Genomic DNA, 23,409 nt, shown 5'->3' with positions numbered 1-23,409 from the left:
GGTTGTTACCAGAGGCTCGGGGGTTATGAGATATGATGGCATGTTGATCTTATTTGGTCTCGATCTTTATAAGCCCAACCATGGTAATGTGATCGTATGCTCTATGAAATGTTTGTATTTGTTCATCAGTCTTCTTGTGTGTTACTGAGATGTATGTGTATGAGACACTTGAGCTAATCATTTTTGGTCATTGATCAGTTATCCTTGGATTATTTTCTGGTTGCCATGATGGGACTGAAATGTTGATTTATTTCTTGATGATGTCATGTTGTGACATGTTTGACTCAACCATTTTGGAGTCTTCGATCAGTATGATTTTGAGGTATTCTCGGTTGCTTGCTGAGAACCAAAGGATATTATGATTCATTTTGAGATATATTTTAATTATTGAGAACCAATTGATACTTATGATTATCAGTGATGCCTTCAGTTGCCAATAGAGAACTGTTGTGATCATGATTTTCTATGAATGCTTTTCTAGATGCTCATGGAGATTTGATGATTCTTATCATGGAGATTTGATGATTCTTATTATGGATATTTGATGCTTTTATGCATATTTGATAATTTTAATATCGATTATCTTTTATGATTTTGAGATTTATGATTCCATGAGCTTAGGGTAGGTTATCTACTTGTAGTGTCAGAAAGTGGCTTGCAATGGGGGCCGAAGCCCTAAGTGGCTGCCAGGGTAACTCATTGTAAGTTTGGTTAATAAGTGATAATGTTTACACACTAAATGGGGATTAAATAAACCTAAAAAAAAAAAAAATTGGTTCTTGCCCATGCCTTGAGTGCTTGTACAGGCTAGGATGGGAGTAGTGAGAATGCATGGTTGCAACCTTGCATTCTGTAGTATGCCTCGTCAGTATAAGAGGATACTAGTGGCCGCATGATATCAGTATGGACCCATGGAGTTTACCTAACTTCCAGGGTAACTTGTACATGATAAATGCGATGACACTTTCTCACTTGCAGAGTAGGTTTCCTACATGTCATTGTTGTGCCTCTTAGAATTAGATGTCAATTTTGTGTGGGTTGAAACCTTTGAGTTAGTATACTTTTAGGATTTCTAAACTTATAGAGATTTATACTTTGTGGTTTTGATAGCCTGTTTGGGACTTGAGATTATCTCCTCAGCATGCTAGGAGTGGACTACTTAGGTTCCACACAGTCGGGTGGTAGTGTTTTTCCACTCTTATCATTTGAGATCCGTCTAAGACACCGTGGATGATGCTTTCTTGGTTGGTATTTATCTTCATTATGATCTTGGAGCATTATGATAGATGATATACCTTATGATGGATGTATTTACTGGTATGTTTCTTATATTGATGATTTGCATATGTTAGATGATGGTATCCTATGCTTTACTTTACATGTTAGTACGATGTTTTAGGAGTGACATTCTTACTATGTTATACCGATGATCTCTTCGGTGCTTTGAGATGTTACGCACGGAGGGATGGCTAGGATCCATGATGGTCTAATGATGCTATTTACGGCTGGGAGGAACTGTGCACTTAGTTATTTATGTTTGTGATATATGGTTATCTCTTATAATGGATGTTTATATCTTTTGTGATGATGTATCATGTATGACATGTGGTTTCATTTACTTTAATTGCATCATGGATTAATATTGGATGATGATGTACTTTATTTACATAGATGTATATTCTCTTAAGCTTTTCATACCTTGTAACATGTACAGTGGATGATTGAGCAATCTAAAATGTAATTTATGAATATTGGATGTATCATTGTTATTTTATAAGAATGTGATGTTAGATGAATGGTTAATTGTTTGGCAAACTTTAGGTTAATTCTTTGGATCCCTTCGCGGGGCATTACAATGTGAGTGTGAATTCCAACAACAATTCGATGCAAATTCTCATTCAACCTTTCAAAATGAAGAGATGAGGGTCTCTTAAATAGACTTTCCTAAAATTTATCAACAGTTGAGATCGATTTCAATCAACGGTCAGGATTAAAGGTGAAGTTCAGTCATCAAAGGAGATTTCCAAATTAAAGGGAGTTAACAGATTTAATTTGAGTAAAATAAGGAGTTAACTGATTCAATTTGAGTAGAAAAAGGAGTTAACTGATTTAACTCATTTTTGATCAATAGTAAACTAGAAATTTCCCTTTTTGAACTGAAGAGGGATTTTATTGAGATATTTAATTTAATAAAATGAGATATGCTCTCATAATTACTTTTTCTATTTAATTAAATAATCTTTAATTAATTAGAGACACTTTTCTTATTTAATTGAATAACTTCATTTAATTAATTAGGAATGGCTTCTCATTTAATCAAATAACTTTGTTTAATTAATTAGAAGTACTCCATTTAATTAAATAATTTCATTTAATTATTTCAAAATTCTTTTCGAAACTAGTCAACTGTGGTTAAATCCGGTCAACTTTTGGTCAAACTTGATCTTTGCGTATGTGAATATGAGCAAATCTGAGAATAAATTCCAGCAACAATTTGATGCAAATTCTCATTCAACCTTTCAAAATGAAGAGATGAGGGTCTCTTAAATAGACTTTCCTGAAATTCATCAACGGTTGAGATCGATTTCAATCGACAATCAAGATTAAAAGTGAAGTTTAGTCATAAAGGGAGATTTTCAAATTAAAGGGAGTTAAGAGATTTAATTTGAGTAAAATAAAGAGTTAACTAATTCAATTTGAGTAGAAAAAGGAGTTAACTGATTTAACTCATTTTTTTATCAATAGTGAACTATAAATTTCCCTTTTTGAACTGAAAAGAGATTTTGTTGAGATATTTAATTTAATAAAATGAGATATGGTCTCATAATTACTTTTTCTATTTAATTAAATAATCTTTAATTAATTAGAGACACATTTCTTATTTAATTAAATAACTTCATTTAATTAATTAGGAATGGCTACTCATTTAATTAAATAACTTTGTTTAATTAATTAGAAGTAAGTACTTGATTTAATTAAATAGTTTCGTTTAATTATTTTAAAATTATTTTCAAAATTAGTCAACTCAAGTCAATCGTGGTTAAATTTGGTCAATTTTTGGTCAAACTTGATCTTTGCGTATGTGAATATGAGCAAATGTGAGTATGAATTCTAGCAACAATTCGATGTAAATTCTCATTCAACCTTTCAAAATGAAGAGATGGGGGTCTCTTAAATAGACATTCCTGGAATTCATCAATGGTTGAGATCGATTTCAATCAACGGTCAGGATTAAAGGTGAAGTTTAGTCATAAAGGGAGATTTCCAAATTAAAGGGAGTTAATAGATTTAATTTGAATAAAATAAGGAGTTAACTGATTCAATTTGAGTAGAAAAAAGAGTTAACTGATTTAACTCATTTTTGATCAATAGTGAACTGAAAATTTCCCTTTTTGAACTGAAGAGAGATTTTGCTGAGATATTTAATTTAATAAAATGAGATATGCTCTCATAATTACTTTTTCTATTTAATTAAATAATTTTTAATTAATTAGAGACACTTTTCTTCTTTAATTAAATAACTTCATTTAATTAGTTAGGAATGGCTTCTCATTTAATTAAATAACTTTGTCATGCCCAAACTCCGGGGGCAAAAACACACAATTTTTTTTAAAAAAAATAATAATTATAATGCTCAAGTTGATAAGTTTGTGATCACATAACAAGAAAAGATTCACTTCATTACAACATAAGTTTATAACTCTTGTGGAAGAAAACATTGATAAGATTGAATTTTCGTTATTAAAATGTTATCAACATAAATCACGTTATTTTATTAACTACACAACAAGATATGAAAGTTATTTAAATAACATCCTAGAAGAGTTCGGGTTAAGATTAATCTGAAAATATCTAATCAAATAAAATCTACATTTAAGCTTGATTTAAATAGCCAATTAACCTTAAAAAAAATAAAACTACTTAATACTCAAAATTTAAATTTTATTATCAATGTAAGACTAACTTAGAAACTATATTAATTTAACTATCATCACAACTAACTCATAAAATTTAAAACTAACTAATAGTAAACAATCCTGACTAAATATATATATTAAAATTTAAAACAATTAACCTAAAACAAATAACAATTAAACAACACAATGAATAACTAATCTTGACAAAACAAAATGAAAATCGAAAGAACTTAAATTAAATACTTACTAACTCATAACATTAACTAAATTTAACTAATCATTACATTAGAACTTTCTAAAATAATTAAACCACTAAATTAATTAAAACTATACTAACAAAGTCTAAACTTAATCAAATTAAAACTAAAACTAAATTCTAACATTACTAACTACCGATACTACTTTTTACACATACTAATTCTTATAAGGAATTCTATTAAATCACTAATAAAATTTAAAACTAACAATTTAACATTTGACTATATAACCATTTAATTTCTAAATATTAATTTCAACTAAATTATAAAGAAAACTTTATTTTAAAATCTACTTACCAAACTAATCTTACTAAACTAAACTTAAAAAATGAACTATCTAAATTATTAACAATAACAAAATTAATAACTAATTCTAAAATGAATATTACTAACATAATTATATATTAAACTTAACAAATGACATTGTATAAGTTATGACTAACTTAAAAAGATTAAGAAATTTCATAACTTAAAATTAAACTAAATTAAAACTAACTCCTAATACTATAAAAAAAAACTAACTTACATTAAAGCTAACTTAAATTAATCACAAATAAAAGTAAATAAATAAAAAAACATACTAACTAAACTTATTTAATAACTAACCAACCTACTAACTTACCTTAATACTAACTCTACAAAGCACCTAACCTAACTAACCCCCAACACCCTACTCCCCCTACACCATCCTCTTCCCAAGCCTATCTTAGGATTGCGTGCTATCCCATACAGCTGACCCGCATCAGGTCTTGTTCCCCAAGGAAAGGAAACGTAGGCTTAATTAAAAATACAAAACAAGCCCAGGTTCTAAGCCTCCAAAGGAAAGAGGTGAAAGCTTTAAAAGGTTATGAGAGAAAGGGGTGATGGGATAGGGGGGAACAGGTGATGTCACCCCCCCCCCATCAACCTTTGCTATGCATTTCCCAAAACCTGTGTCCCATGTGAATAGAAGGTGGGAGAAAAACAAGGTTAGAATATTTGCTCACTTGTTTAAAACACAAAACTTTAATGCCTTCCCTCCAAGTTGAGCACCCATTATAGGAGGAAGATGGGGATGGGACAAGGGTGACATCATCACATGTGATGATAGTTTGACTTGCACAAACATTCATTTGATAAAGTTTTATAGATATCAAAAATAGATATTTTAGAGTACTTTTAACATGCTAAAATCTATTTTGAATTTTTTACATGAATTTATAAATTGATTAAATTATATTGATATTTTCAAATAGAATATAAGAAGAATCTTTAAAAGATTCTCTGTTGCTCAAGACCAAACAATTGTTTCTCCATAAAAAAGGCAGAGAGTTTTACTCTCTTGCAACACAAAATTTAAACAAAATTTAAACAATTATAAGGCAAGTATAATTAATTTCTTTTTTTTTAAAACAAAATTTAAAGGATTGTTACAACTTAATATACCCAAAAATTGAATTTTCCATTTAATGCAATAATGCAATAATTGTTTGATTCAAATAATTATGCAAACTGAATCTACATCTATGATCATAATTTTCGTTTTTCCACATATATAAAAACTTGAAATTTTTCCAAATTGCACAACATCATCAATTCCATCCAAATTTTGAGATTCATCCATCTAAATTTAAAATTTACAATTAGATCACATGACAAGAAATTTATACTTAAACACCAATTTTATTGGCAAACCTGATTCAAAGGCTCAGCCGGGAAAGAATCAGGAAGAAAACTCGGCTTCGTTGCCAATTACAACAAGGTTTGAATTAAAAATTACATAGGATATCAATCCCAAATTTTAACAATTTAATTTAATTTTCTTCATGACCCTCATCAAGGGATTCATAACAATTTCTGCAACACGTTTCTAGAACCATGGATGGAAACAAATATCTGATCGGGTGACACCCAAGCATAACCAAGAGACAAACAAACATGCATAATCATACATGGTTTACACAATAGGATTCACAATGAATCAAAACTAGGGAAAGGTGGATTCTTCCAGCCAAGAGAAGTCAAGCACAACACCAAACAGTTGCCCAATCGAGGCTATAAACCAAGAACTTTCGTTCTTCCATTTCAACATACCATAATCATACAAGGTTTGTGCTGACAAGTAGGGGCCCATAACACCCTACCCTCTCTCCCTTTTTTCATCCTGAGAAGAGACTCTACACTGGTTGGAGTCTGACTAAATAAAGCTTTCCTAAAATTGGTCACTTCTGCCCTATCCAAGGGTGAGTAATACCAAATCTCCCATGCAAGAAAATCTCAAAATTTAAACATAAACATAAAAGAAATTATCCAAATAACATGGTTTTCAAAGCTTCTCAACATAACCACAAACATAAAAACATTGAAACAACAACAAGGTAGCATAAGCATGAAACTAGAAAGAAAACTGAACAAGGGAGATGAGAATTCCAACCTTCACAAAGAGGTAATGGCAATGAACAAGTTTGAGTAGAGCTTCCCTTTCTTTGCTTCAATCTTCAAGAACTCCTCTCTAGATGTAAAGATTGGGTAACAACCCTCAATTAGACCAAAAAAAGAGGCCTCTAAATAAGCCTCCACTCAACCACCAAAGGGATCAATAACTACCCCCACCCACTTGAAATTCTAGAAACTCCTAACTCAACCTACACTATGGTTAAACCCTAAGTGGAGATGAGGTGAGGTAACTCAAGATAACCATGGTCAATTTTCGCACAAAGGCAAAAAGAGACTTTTTGAGTGACCTCAAAAGTCAATAAAAGGGGCTTGGGGGTTGGGAAAGACCCCTAACCCATACCCATACCCTTTGGGTAAAATAATTTCATGATTTAAAGCCTTAGGAATAGGTTTAGAGCCAAACAAAAGCTAGGAAATAAAATAGGATCATTAAAAACTCAAAAATGCAAATAAGCACTAATCTGGATTAGAGATGACTAACCTCAATTAAGAACCAATTAACAAACTAACACTAACTTAAACCAACTTGGGTCCAAAGGTTACACAACTAACCCTAATCAGCACACTGAAGAACATAAACAATTCACGAGTGTCAAGCGACACTTAAAAGAACATAGTTACGAACATTAACATTCGCTAAACACAGAATAAAATAGATACATCTCACAGTACAATACTTGAATTACGAACAACAAGGTTTCAAAAATTAGCACATAGAGATCAGTTATGTTCCTCCATTGATTTTCTCGACTAAAATCTCTGCACACTCATTGCACACATCAGTAGTCCCAAAAATCACATGTACATATGTATATATATACGTATCAGGAATCACATAAATTGAAACATACATCAATTACAGTTTCTTGCATCCTACTTAATTCTTAATCATTTAAAATCTCTTAAATCAAAATATCAATCCTACTTTTACTGATTTCATCGACATACATATACATAAAACATTAAATGATGAACTCAAATATTTGAAAATATCATCACACATCATGAAATAATATAATATGTTCTAAGCATTAGATAATGTCTCGACATCTCGAATCATGAGTAACAAAAAGATGAAGTAACAACTAAGGCCACGAAGGGTTAGGGCGAAGCCTCACATCCTCCCCCACTAGGCATGTACTTCCTCCTGGAGTTCATCAAAAGATAAGGGTATAGAGATCGCATCCATGGCACATCCTTTCATGAAGCTGTGACCTCATCATACCATTCCTACTAGACCCTAACTTGGTCCAGCTCTCAACCTCGAGGAGCTAGGGTCTGTCGGGCAATAATAAGGATAGTCTGTAGCACTAACTGGCCAACCAACTCCCCTTGAAGCCTCAATAACTGTACCCTGATGCACAATTTGGTGGTTGTCAACCGCTGCAAAAATTTTATGAGACCTACCCATGTCTCCAACTGTCAGCTCTTAAAAAGCCCCTCTCTAACCACTGGATGGCTGTCCCTATGAACACTCTCTAGCTATGTGACCCATGCCTCCACAAGTATAGCATGGTCCTCTGGTATAAGATCGTGCATCTTGTGATCCAGACTGCTATGGACCTCCTAACCTGCTAGACCCACTATATCCACCCCTAGAAGACTGTTGAGTTTGCACTAACTGTGACTGTGGGGTATGTACTCTCTGATCCTGCCGTGACTGCCACTGCTTGGGCTCGGAGCCCTGGTAACCCTGTGAGAGTACTTGCTGCTGCTGAGACTGTTGGCCCTTAGAGGACCCTATTGTATAGTTCTGATTGCCTTTCCAAGGGGGTTTCTGTCAGGTAGAATTTCAGTTTTGAGACTGATCCCGTGATTCCTATCTACCCCGAGTATCCTCTGCCACTAGTGCTATCTCCACTACCTGTCTGAAGGTGGTAGGGAAGGCCATCCAAACTGGACCCTGAAGTGAGAAATTCAAACCCATGATAAAGTGATGTACCCATAGTTTCTCATCCTTCATGTATTCCATATAAGGAAGGAGCTTGAGAAACCTGCTCTCATACTGAGCCACTGTAAGACCTCTTTGATAAAGAGAATGGAACTCCTCTATCTGTTTCTGTCGAAAATGCTCTGACAAGTGCCTCTCTCAAAATTTTTCTAGGAACGATTCCCATGTGAGGGTATCCATCCTCACTCCACCTATGATCTCCTCCTAATGCCACCAATTGGAGGCATCCCCTCTCAACTGATGAACTGCTAGGCGTGCCTTTAGATTACTCCCATAGGGTCGTAATCCAAAGCACCACTGTAGGCTCTATAACCATGCCTCTGCTACTGTCCCCTCAGTAGAACCAGTAAATAATGGTGGCCCAAGTCAAATCAATTCCCTGATATCATCTCCTACATGTTTAGGAGGTCTGTGAAGTGGGGGTCTTCTCTGGTGTATTGACTCACCTTCATGCTCATCCTGCCCCTCTAACTGTCTTGGTGGGGGACTCCTAGTCCTCTCTCTAACTCTAGGTCCGCCTCCTCCGGGTCCCTCTGCTTCCACTACTGGAATCTACTGAACTTGCTAAACTGCAGGTACTACTCTTTGCTGAACTACATCGATCAAAGTCTGAAGTGCATCTATAATGTCCTGGTTTGGGTTCAGTGGTGGTGGAGGTGGAGGTGGTGGTGGTGGAGGTGGTCCATCCCCCTATCCCGCTCTACCACCTCTCGCCCTATGGCCTCTACCTCATGGGTTCCTCCGAGTAACAGGAGGCATCCTACACAATTTAGTGTTTAGTCTTAGTTTTAGAAGCGTAAGGGTTTAAGGTTCCTAGTTTTGAAACTAGGCTCTAATACCAAAATGTCATGCCCAAACTTCAGGGGCAAAAACACACAATTTTTTTTTAAAACAATAATAATTATAATGCTCAAGTTGATAAGTTTGCGATCACATAACAAGAAAAGATTCACTTCATTACAACATAAGTTTATAACTCTTGTGGAGGAAAACATCGATAAGATTGAATTTTCGTTATTAAAATGTTATCAACATAAATCATGTTATTTTATTAACTACACAACAAGATATGAAAGTTATTTAAATAACACCCTAAAAGAGTTTGGGTTAAGATTAATATGAAAATATCTAATCAAATAAAATCTAAATTTAAGCTTGATTTAAATAGCCAATTAACCTTTAAAAAAATAAAACTACGTAATACTCAAAATTTAAATTTTATTATCAATGTAAGACTAACTTAGAAACTATATTAATTTAACTATCATCACAACTAACTCATAAAATTTAAAACTAACTAATAGTAAACAATCCTGACTAAATATATATATTAAAATTTAAAACAATTAACCTAAAACAAATAACAATTAAACAACACAATGAATAACTAATCTTGACAAAACAAAATGAAAATCGAAATAACTTAAATTAAATACTTACTAACTCATAACGTTAACTAAATTTAACTAATCATTACATTAGAACTTTCTAAAATAGTTAAACCACTAAATTAATTAAAACTATACTAACTAAGTCTAAACTTAATCAAATTAAAACTAAAACTAAATTCTAACATTACTAACTACCGATACTTTTTTTTACACATACTAATTCTTATAAGGAATTCTATTAAATCACTAATAAAATTTAAAACTAACAATTTAACATTTGACTATATAACCATTTAATTTCTGAATATTAATTTCAACTAAATTATAAAGAAAACTTTATTTTAAAATCTACTTACCAAACTAATCTTACTAAACTAAACTTAAAAAATGAACTATCTAAATTAATAACAATAACAAAATTAATAACTAATTCTAAAATGAATATTACTAACATAATTATATATTAAAACTTAAGAAATGACATTGTATAAGTTATGACTAACTTAAAAAGATTAATAAATTTCATAACTTAAAATTAAACTAACTCCTAATACTATAAAACAAAACTAATTTACATTAAAGCTAACTTAAATTAATCACAAATAAAAGTAAATAAATAAATAAACATACTAACTAAACTTATTTAATAACTAACCCACCTACTAACTTACCTTAATACTAACTCTACAAAGCAGCTAACCTAACTAACCCCCAACACCCTACTCCCCCTACACCATCCTCTTCCCAAGCCTATCCTAGGCCTGTGCGCTGTCCCATACAGCTGACCCGCGTCAGGTCTTGTTCCCCAAGGAAAGGAAATGCAGGCTTAATTAAAAATACAAAACAAGCCCAGGTTCTAAGCCTCCAAAGGAAAGAGGTGAGTGCTTTAAACTTTTATGAGAGAAAGGGGTGATGGGATGGGGGGAACAGGTGACATCACCCCCCCCCCCCCCCCCCCCCCCCCCCCCATCAACCTTTGCTATGCATTTCCCAAAACCTACGTCCCATGTGAATAGAAGGTGGGAGAAAAGCAAGGTTAGAATATTTGCTCACTTGTTTAAAACACAAAACTTTAATGCCTTCCCTCCAAGTTGAGCGCCCATTATAGGAGGAAGATGGGGATGGGACAAGGGTGACATCATCACATGTGATGACAGTTTGACTTGCACAAACATTCATTTGATAAAGTTTTATAGGTAGCAAAAATAGACATCTTAGAGTACTTTTAACATGCTAAAATCTATTTTGAAATATTTACATGAATTTATAAATTGATTAAATTATATTGATATTTTCAAACAGAATATAAGAAGAATCTTTAAAAGATTCTCTGTTGCCCAAGACCAAACAATTGTTTCTCCATACAAAAGGCAGAGAGTTTTACTCTCTTGCAACACAAAATTTAAACAAAATTTAAACAATTATAAGGCAAGTATAATTAATTTCTTTTTTTTTTTAAACAAAATTTAAAGGATTTTTACAACTTAGTATACCCAAAAATTGAATTTTCCATTTAATGATAATTGTTTGATTCAAATAATTATGCAAACTGAATCTACATCCATGATCATAATTTTTGTTTTTCCACATATATGAAAACTTGAAATTTTTCCAAATTGCACAACATCATCAATTCCATCCAAATTTTGAGATTCATCCATCTAAATTTAAAATTTACAATTAGATCACATGACTTGCAATTTATACTTAAACACCAATTTTATTGGCAAACCTGATTCAAAGGCTCAGACTAGAAAGAATCAGGAAGAAAATCTGGCTTCGTTGCCAATTACAACAAGGTTTAAATTACAAATTACATAGGATATCAATCCCAAATTTCAACAATTTAATTTAATTTTCTTCATGACCCTCATCAAGGAATTCATAACAATTTCTGCAACACATTTCTAGAACCATGGATGAAAACAAATATCTGATCGAGTGACACCCAAGCATAACCAAGAGACAAAAAAACATGCATAATCATACATGGTTTACACAATAGGATTCACAATGAATCAAAACTAGGGAAAGGTGGATTCTTCCAGCTAGGAGAAGTCAAGCACAACACCAAACAGTTGCCCAATTGGGGCTATAATCTAAGAACTTTTGTTCTTCCATTTCAACATACCATAATCATACAAAGTTTGTGCTGACAGGTAGTGGCCCATAACACCCTACCCTCTCTCCCTCTTCTCATCCTGAGAAGAGACTCTACACTAGTTGGAGTCCGACTAAACAGACCTTTCCCAAAATTGGTCACTTCTTCCCTATCCAAGGGTGAGTAATACCAAAACTCCCATGCAAGAAAATCTCAAAATTTTAACATAAACATAAAAAAAATCATGTAAACAACATGGTTTTCAAAGCTTCCCAACATACCCACAAACATACAAACATTGAAACAACAACAAGGTAGCATAAGCATGAAACTAGAAAGAAAACTGAACACGGGAGATGAGAATTCTAACCTTCACAAAGAGGTAATGGAAATGAACAAGTTTGAGTAGAGCTTCCCTTTCCTTGCTTCAATCTTCAAGAACTCCTCTCTAAATGTAGAGATTGGGTAACAACCCCCAATTAGACAAAAAAAAAAAGGCCTCTAAATAAGCCTCAACTCAACCACCAAAGGGATCAATAACTACCCCCACAAACTTGAAATTTTAGAAACTCCTAACTCAACCTACACTATGGTTAAACACTAAGTGGAGATGAGGTGAGGTAACTCAAGATAACCATGGTAAATTTTCGCACAAAGGCAAAAAGAGACTTTTTGAGTGACTTCAAAAGTCAATAAAAGGCGCTTGGGAGTTGGAAAAGACCCCTAACCCATACCCATACCCTTTGGATAAAATAATTTCATGATTTAAAGCCTTAGGAATAGGTTTAGAGCCAAACAAAAGCTAGGAAATATAATAGAACCATTAACAACTCAAAAATGCAAATAAGCACTAATCTCGATTAGAGATGACTAACCTAAATTAAGAACCAATTAACAAACTGACACTAACTTAAACCAACTTGGGTCCAAAGGTTACACAACTAACCATAATCAACACACTGAAGAACATAAACAAATCATGAGTGTCAAGCGACACTTAAAAGAACATAGTTACGAACATTAACATTCGCTGAACACAGAATAAAATAGATACATCTCACAGTACAATACTTGAATTACGAACAACAAGGTTTCAAAAATTAGCACATAGAGATCAGTTTTGTTCCTTCGTTAGTTTCCTGAGCTAAAATCTCTGTACACTCATTGCACACATCAGTAGTCCCAAAAATCACATGTACATATGTATATATATACGTATCAGGAATCACATAAATTAAAACATACATCAATCAGGGTTTCTTGCATCCTACTTAATTCTTAATCATTTAAAATCTCTTAAATCAAAGTATCAATCCTACTTTTACTGATTTCATCGACATACATATACATAAAACATTAAATGACAAACTCAAATATCTGAAAATATCATCACACAGCATGAAATAATATAATATGTTCTAAGCATTAGATAACATCTCGACATCTCGAATCATGAGTAACAAAAAGATAAAGTAACAACTAAGGCCACGAAGGGTCGGGGCGAGGCCTCACAAACTTTGTTGAATTAATTAGAAGTAAGTACTCCATTTAATTAAATAATTTTGTTTAATTATTTCAAAATTCTTTTTTAAACTAGTCAACTCAAGTCAACCGTGGTTAAATCTAGTCAAGGTTTGGTCAAACTTGATCTTTGCGTATGTAAATATGAGCAAATGTGAGTATGAATTCGAGCAACAATTCGATGCAAATTCTCATTCAGCCATTCAAAATGAAGAGATGAGGGTCTCTTAAATAGACTTTCCTAGAATTCATCAATGGTTGAGATCGATTTCAATCAACGGTCAGGATTAAAGGTGAAGTTTAGTCATAAAGGGAGATTTCCAAATTAAAGGGAGTTAACAGATTTAATTTGAGTAAAATAAGGAGTTAACTGATTCAATTTGAGTAGAAAAAGGAGTTAACTAATTTAACTCATTTTTTATCAATAGTGAACTGGATATTTTCCTTTCTGAACTGAAGAGAGATTTTGTTGAGATATTTAATTTAATAAATGAGATATTCTCTCATAATTACTTTTTCTATTTAATTAAATAATCTTTAATTAATTCGACACTTTTCTTATTTAATTAAATAACTTCATTTAATTAATTAGGAATGGCTTCTCATTTAATTAAATAACTTTATTTAATTAATTAGAAGTAAGTACTCCATTTAATTAAATAATTTCATTTAATTATTTCAAAATTTGGACAGAGAACTAGTCAACTCAAGTCAACCATGGTTAAATCTGGTCAACTTTTGGTCAAACTTGACCTTTGCGTATGTGAATATGAGCAAATGTGAGTATGAATTCCAGCAACAATTCGATGCAAATTCTCATTCAACCTTTCAAAATGAAGAGATGAGGGTCTCTTAAATAGACTTTCCTAGAATTCATCAACGGTTGAGATTGATTTCAATCAACGGTCAAGATTAAAGGTGAAGTTCAGTCATAAAGGGAGATTTCCAAATTAAAGGGAGTTAACAAATTTAATTTGAGTAAAATAAGGAGTTAACTAATTCAATTTGAGTGAAAAAAGGAATGAACTGATTTACCTCATTTTTTATCAATAGTGAACTAGAAATTTCCCTTTTTGAACTGAAGAGAGATTTTGTTGAGATATTAAATTCAATAAAATGAGATATACTCTCATAATTTTTTTTTCTATTTAATTAAATAATCTTTAATTAATTAGAGACACTTTTCTTATTTAATTAAATAACTTCATTTAATTAATCAAGAATGGCTTCTCATTTAATTAAATAACTTTGTTTAATTAATTAGAAGAATGTACTTCATTTAATTAAATAATTTCATTTAATTATTTCAAAATTCTTTAAGAAACTAGTGAACTCAAGTCAACCGTGGTTAAATCTGGTCAACTTTTGGTCAAACTTGATCTTTGCGTATGTGAATATGAGCAAATGTGAGTGTGAATTCTAGCAACAATTCAATGCAAATTCTCATTCAACCTTTCAAAATGAAGAGATCAGGGTCTCTTAAATAGACATTCCTAGAATTCATCAACTGTTGAGATCGATTTCAATCAACCGTCAGGATTAAAGGTGTAGTTCAGTCATAAAGGGAGATTTCCAAATTAAAGGGAGTTAACAGATTTAATTTGAGTAAAATAAGGAGTTAACTAATTCAATTTGAGTGGAACAAGGAGTTAACTGATTTACCTCATTTTTGATCAATAGTGAACTAGAAATTTCACTTTTTGAACTGAAGAGAGATTTTGTTGAGATATTAAATTCAATAAAATGAGATATATTCTCATAATTTCTTTTTCTATTTAATTAAATAATCTTTAATTAATTAGAGACACTTTTCTTATTTAATTAAATAACTTCATTTAATTAATCAGGAATGGCTTCTCATTTAATTAAATAACTTTTTTTAATTAATTAGAAGAATGTACTCCATTTAATTAAATAATTTTATTTAATTATTTAAAAATTCTTTTCGAAACTAGTCAACTCAAGTCAACCTTGGTTAAATCTAGTCAACTTTTGGTCAAACTTGATCTTTGCGTATGTGAATATGAGCAAATTTGAGTGTGAATTTCAGCAACAATTTGATGCAAATTCTCATTCAACCTTTCAAAAAGAAGAGATGAGGGTCTCTTAAATAGACTTTCTGGGAATTCATCAACGGTTGAGATCGATTTCAATCAACAGTCAAGATTAAAGGTGAAGTTCAGTCATAAAGGGAGATTTCCAAATTAACGGGAGTTAACAGAGTTAATTTGAGTAAAATAAAGAGTTAACTGATTCAATTTGAGTAGAAAAAGTAGTTAATTGATTTACCTCATTTTTTATCAATAGTGAACTGAAAATTTCTCTTTTTGAACTGAAGAGAGATTATGTTGAGATATTTAATTCAATAAAATGAGATATGCTCTCATAATTACTTTTTCTATTTAATTAAATAATCTTTAATTAATTAGAGAAACTTTTCTTATTTAATTAAATAACTTCATTTAATTAATTAGGAATGGCTTCTCATTTAATTAAACAAATTTGTTTAATTAATTAGAAGTAAGTACGTCATTTAATTAAATAATTTCGTTTAATTATTTCAAAAAAATTTTCGAAACTAGTCAACTCAAGTCAACCTTGGTTAAATCTGGTCAACTTTTCGTCAAACTTGATCTTTGCGTATGTGAATATGAGCGAATGTGAGTATGAATTCCAGCAACAATTTGATGCAAATTGTCATTCAACCTTTCAAAAAGAAGAGATGAGAGTCTCTTAAATAGACTTTCTGGGAATTCATCAACGGTTGAGATCGATTTCAATCAACAGTCAGGATTAAAGTTGAAGTTCAGTCATAAAGGGAGATTTCCAAATTAAAGGGAGTTAATAGATTTAATTTGAGTAAAATAAGGAGTTAACTGATTCAATTTGAGTAGAAAAAGCAGTTAACTGATTTTACCTCATTTTTTATCAATAGTGAACTGAAAATTTCCCTTTTTGAACTGAAGAGAGATTATGTTAAGATATTTAATTCAATAAAATGAGATATGCTCTCATAATTACTTTTCTATTTAATTAAATAATCTTTAATTAATTAGAGACACTTTTCTTAATTAATTAAATAACTTCATTTAATTAATTAGGAATGGCTTCTCATTTAATTAAAAAAATTTGGTTAATTAATTAGAAGTAAGTACTTCATTTAATTAAATAATATCGTTTAATTATTTCAAAATTCTTTTCGAAACTAGTCAACTCAAGTCAACCTTGGTTAAATCTGGTCAACTTTTCGTCAAACTTGATCTTTGCGTATGTGAATATGAGCAAATGTGAGTATGAATTACAACAACAATTTGATGCAAATTCTCATTCAACCTTTCAAAAAGAAGAGATGAGGGTCTCTTAAATAGACTTTTCTGGAATTCATCAATGGTTGAGATCGATTTGAATCAACAGTCAGGATTAAAGGTGAAGTTCAGTCATAAAGGGAGATTTTCAAATTAAAGCGAGTTAACAGATTTAATTTGAGTAAAATAAGAAGTTAACTGATTCAATTTGAGTAGAAAAAGCAGTTAACTAATTTACCTCATTTTTGATCAATAGTGAATTAGAAATTTCCCTTTTTGAACTGAAGAGAGATTTTGTTCTGATATTTAATTCAATAAAAAGAGATATACTCTCATAATTTCTTTTTCTATTTAATTAAATATTCTTTAATTAATTAGAGACACTTTTCTTATTTAATTAAATAACTTCATTTAATTAATCAGTAATGGCTTCTCATTTAATTAAATAACTTTGTTTAATTAATTAGAAGAATGTACTCCATTTTATTAAATAATTTCATTTAATTATTTCAAAATTCTTTTCGAAACTAGTCAAGTCAATTCATCGTAGTTAAATTTGGTCAACTTTTGGTGAAACTTGATCTTTGCATATGTGAATATGAGCAAATGTGAGTATGAATTCCAGCAAACATTCGATGCAAATTCTCATTCAACCTTTCAAAATGAAGAGATGAGGGTCTCTTAAATAGACTTGCCTAGAATTCATCAATGTTTGAGATCGATTTCAATCAATGGTCAGGACTAAAGGTAAATTTCAGTCATAAATGAAGATTTCCAAATTAAAGGGAGTTAACAGATTTAATTTGAGTAAAATAAGGAGTTAACTGATTCAATTTGAATAGAAAAAGGAGTTAACTGATTTAACTCATTTTTTATCAATAGTTAACTGAAAATTTCTCTTTTTGAACTAAAGAGAGATTTTGTTGAGATATTTAATTTAATAAAATGAGATATGCTCTCATAATTATTTTTTCTATTTAATTAAATAATCTTTAATTAATTAGAGACACTTTTCATATTTAATTAAATAACTTCATTTAATTAATTAGGAATGGCTTCTCATTTAATTAAATAACTTTGTTTAATTAATTAGAAGTAAGTACTCCATTTAATTAAATAATTTTAATTAATTATTTGAAAATTCGAACAGAGAACTACTAAACTCAAGTCGACCGTGGTTAATTCTGGTCAACTTTAGGTAAAACTAGATATTTGCGTATTTGCGTAATTACTCCATTTGATTAAATAATTTAGTTTAATTATTTCAAAATTTGGAGAGAGAACTAGTCAACTCAAGTCAACTATGGTTAAATCTGGTCAACTTTCTATCAAACTTGATCTTTGCCTATGTGAGTATGAGCAAATGTGACTATGAATTTCAGCAACAATTCGATGCATATTCTCATTCAACCTTTGAAAATGAAGAGATGAGGGTCTCTTAAATAGCCTTTCTTAGAATTAATCAACTGTTGAGATCAATTTCAATCAACGGTCAGGATTAAAGGTGAAGTTCAGTCATAAAGGGAGATTTCCAAATTAAAGGGAGTTAACAGATTTAATTTGAGTAAAATAAGGAGTTAACTAATTCAATTTGAGTAGAAAAAGGAGTTAACTAATTTAACTCATTTTTGATCTATAGTGAACAAAAAATTTCCCTTTCTGAACTGAAGAGAGATTTTGTTGAGATATTTAATTTAATAAAATGAGATATGCTCTCATAATTACTTTTTCTATTTAATTAAATAATATTTAATTAACTAGAGACACTTTTCTTATTTAATTAAATAACTTCATTTATCTAATTAGGAATGGCTTCTCATTTAATTAAATAACTTTGTTTAATTAATTAGAAGTAAGTACTCCATTTAATTAAATAATTTCATTTAATTATTTCAAAATTCGGACAGAGAACTAGTCAACTCAAGGAAATCATGGTTAAATCTGGTCAACTTCTGGTCAAACTTGATCTTTGCGTATGTGAATATGAGCAAATGTGAGAATGAATTCTGAAAATAATTCGATGCAAATTCTCATTCAACATTTCAAAATGAAGAGATGAGGGTCTCTTAAATAGACTTTCCTGGAATTCATCAATAGTTGAGATCGATTTCAATCAACGGTTAGGATTAAAGGTGAAGTTTAGTCATAAAGGAAGATTTCCAAATTAAAGGTAGTTAACAGATTTAATTTGAGTAAAATAAGGAGTTAACTGATTCAATTTGAGTAGAAAAAGGAGTCAACTCATTTAACTCATTTTTGATAAATAGTGAATTGGAAATTTCCCTTATTGAACTGAAGAAAGATTTGTTGAGATATTTAATTTAATAAAATGAGATATGCTCTCATAATTACTTTTTTTATTTAATTAAATAATCTTTAATTAATTAGAGACACTTTTCTTATTTAATTAAATAACTTCATTTAATTAATTAGGAATGGCTTCTCATTTAATTAAATAATTTTCTTTAATTAATTAGAAGTAAATACTCCATTTAATTAAATAATTTTGTTTAAATATTTCAAAATTCTTTTCGAAACTAGCCAACTCAAGTTAGCTGTGGTTAAATTTGGTCAACTTTTGGTCAAACTTGATCCTTGCGTATGTGAATATGAGCAAATGTGAGTATGAATTCCAGCACCAATTCGATGCAAATTCTCATTCAAACTTTCAAAATGAAGCAATGAGGGTCTCTTAAATAGACTTTCCTGGAATTCATCAATGGTTGAGATCGATTTCAATCAACGGTCAGGACTAAAGGTGAAGTTCAGTCATAAATGGAGATTTCCAAATGAAAAGGAATTAACAGATTGAATTTGATTAAAATAAGGAGTTAACTGATTCAATTTGAGTAGAAAAGGGAGTTAACTGATTTAACTCATTTTTAATCAATAGTGAACTAAAAATTTCCCTTTTTAAACTGAAGAGAGATTTTGTTGAGATATTTAATTCAATAAAATGGGATATGCTCTCATAATTACTTTCTCTATTTAATTAAATAATCTTTAATTAATTATAGACAATTTTCTTATTTAATTAAATAACTTCATTTAATTAATTAGGAATGGCTTCTCATTTAATTAAATAACTTTATTTAATTAATTAGAAGTAAGTACTCCATTAAATTAAATAATTTTATTTAGTTATTTCAAAATTCTTTTCGAAACTAGTCAACTCAAGTCAACCATGGTTAAATTAGGTCAACTTTTGGTCAAACTTGATCTTTGCGTATGTGAATATGAGCAAATGTGAGTATTAATTCCAGCAACAATTCGATGCAAATTCTCACTCAACGTTTCAAAATGAAGAGATGAGAGTTTCTTAAATAGACTTTCCTGTAATTCATCAGTGGTTGAGATCGATTTCAATCAACGGTCAAAATTAAAGGTGAAGTTCAGTCATAAAGGGATATTTCCAAATTAAAGGGAGTTAACAGATTTAATTTGAGTAAAATAAGGAGTTAACTGATTCAATTTGAGTAGAAAATAGAGTTAATGCATTTAACTCATTTTTGATAAATAGTGAATTGGAAATTTTCCTTTCTGAACTGAAGAGATATTTTGTTGAGATATTTAATTTAATAAAATGAGATATGCTCTCATAACTACTTTTTCTATTTAATTAAATAATATTTAATTAACTAGAGACACTTTTCTTATTTAACTAAATAACTTCATTTAATTAATTAGGAATGGCTTCTCATTTAATTAAATAACTTTGTTTAACTAATTAGAAGTAAGTACTCTATTTAATTAAATAATTTCATTTAATTATTTCAAAATTCGGACAGAGAACTAGTCAACTCAAGCAAACCGTGGTTAAATCTGGTCAACTTCTGGTCAAACTTGATCTTTGCGAATGTGAATATGAGCAAATGTGATAATGAATTCCAAAAACAATTCGATGCAAATTCTCATTCAAAATTTCAAAATGAAGAGATAAGGGTCTCTTAAACAGACTTTCTTGGAATTCATCAATAATTGAGATCGATTTCAATCAACGGTCAGAATTAAAGGTGAAGTTTAATCATAAATGGAGATTTCCAAATTAAAGGGAGTTAACATATTTAATTTGATTAAAATGAGGAGTTAACTGATTCAATTTGAGTAGAAAAAGGAGTTAATTGATTTAACTCATTTTTTATCAATAGTGAACTTTAAATTTTTCTTTCTGAACTGAAGAGAGATTTTGTTGAGATATTTAATTTAATAAAATGAGATATGCTCTCATAATTACTTTTTCTATTTAATTAAATAATCTTTAATTAATTCGAGACACTTTTCTTATTTAATTAAATAACTTCATTTAATTAATTAGGAATGGCTTGTCATTTAATTAAATAACTTTGTTTAATTAATTAGATGTAAGTACTCCATTTAATTAAATAATTTTTTTTTATTATTTCAAAATTTGGATAGAGAACTAGTCAACTCAAATCAACTTTGGTTAAATCTCGTCAACTTTTGGTCAAACTTGATCTTTGCCTATGTGAATATGAGCAAATGTGAGTATGAATTCCAGCAATAATTCGATGCAAATTCTCATTCAACGCTTCAAAATTAAGAAATGAGGGTCTCTTAAATAGACTTTCCTGAAATTCATCAACGGTTGATTTCGATTTCAATCAACAGTCAAGATTAAATGTGAAGTTCAGTCAGAAAGATAGATTTCCAAATTAAAGGGAGTTAACAGATTTAATTTGAGTAAAATAAAGAGCTAACTGGTTCAATTTGAGTAGAAAAAAGAGTTAACTAATTTAATTCATTTTTTATCAATAGTGAACTGAAAATTTCCATTTTTGAACTGAAGAGAGATTTTGTTGAGATATTTAATTTAATAAAATGAGATATGCTCTCATAATTACTTTTTCTATTTAATTAAATAATCTTTAATTAATTAGAGACACTTTTCTTATTTAATTAAATAACTTCATTTAATCAATTAGGAATGGCTTCTCATTTAATTAAATAACTTTGTTTAATTAATTAGAATTAAGTACTTCATTTAATTAAATAATTTCATTTAATTATTTCCAAATTCTTTTCGAAACTAGTCAACTCAAGTCAATCGTGGTTAAATCTGGTCAACTTTTCATCAAACTTGATCTTTGCGTATGTGAATATGAGCAAATATGAGTATGAATTCTTGCAACAATTTGATGCAAATTCTCATTCAACGTTTCAAAATGAAGAGGTGAGGTTCTCTTAAATAGACTTTCCTAGAATTCATCAACGGTTGAGATCGATTTCAATCAATGGTCAGGATCAAAGGTGAAGTTCAGTCATAAAGGAAGATTTCCAAATTAATGGGAGTTAATAGATTTAATTTGAGTAAAATAATGAGTTCACTGATTCAATTTGAGTAGAAAAAGGAGTTAACTCATTTAACTCATTTTTGATCAATAGTGAACTGAAAATTTTGCTTTTTACATTGAAGAGAGATTTTGTTGAGATATTTAATTTAATAAAAGAAGATATGCTCTCATAATTACTTTTTCTATTTAAAAAAATTATCTTTAATTAATTAGAGACACTTTTTTTATTTAATTAAATAACTTCATTTAATTAATTATCAATGGCTTCTCATTTAACTAAATAACTTTGTTTAATTGATTAGAAGTAAATACTCCATTTAATTAAATACTTTTGTTTCATTATTTCAAAATTCTTTTCGAAACTAGTCAACTCAAGTCAATCGTGGTTAAATCAGATCAACTTTTGGTCAAATTTGATCTTTGCGTATGTGAATATGAGCAAATGTGAGTATGAATTCCAGCAACAATTCGATGCAAATTCTCATTCAAACTTTCAAAATGAAGAGATGGGGGTCTCTTAAATAGACTTTCCTGAAATTTATCAACGGTTGAGATCGATTTCAGTCAACTGTCAGGATTAAAGATGAAGTTCAGTCATAAAGGGAGATTTCCAAATTAAAGGGAGTTAACAGATTTATTTTGAGTAAAATAAGGAGTTAACTGATTCAATTTGAGTAGAAAAAGGAGTTAACTGATTTAACTCATTTTTTATCAATAGTGAACTGAAAATTTCCCTTTTTGAATTGAAGAGAGATTTTGTTGACATATTTAATTTAATAAAATTAGATATGCTCTGATAATTACTTTTTCTATATAATTAAATAGTCTTTAATTAATTAGAGACACTTTTTTTATTTAATTAAATAACTTCATTTAATTAATTAGGAATGGCTTTTCATTTAATTAAATAACTTTGTTTAATTAATTAGAGGTAAGCATTCCACTTAATTAAATAATTTCGTTTGATTATTTCAAAATTCTTTTCGAACCTAGTCAACTCAAATCAATCGTAGTTAAATCTGGTCAACTTTTGGTCAAACTTGATCTTTGCCTATGTGAATATGAGTAAATGTGAGTATGAATTCCAACAACAATTCGATGCAAATTCTCATTCAACCTTTCAAAATGAAGAGATGAGGGTCTCTTAAATAGACATTTCTTGAATTCATCAATGGTTGAGATCGATTTTAATCAACGGTCAGGAATAAAGGCGAAGTT

The sequence above is a fragment of the Cupressus sempervirens genome, chromosome 6 (genome assembly GCF_028749045.1).
Source record: "Cupressus sempervirens isolate cs-2001-9-10 chromosome 6, ASM2874904v1, whole genome shotgun sequence".
NCBI classification, from domain to species: Eukaryota; Viridiplantae; Streptophyta; class Pinopsida; order Cupressales; family Cupressaceae; genus Cupressus; species Cupressus sempervirens.
This window is presented reverse-complemented; position numbering follows the sequence as displayed.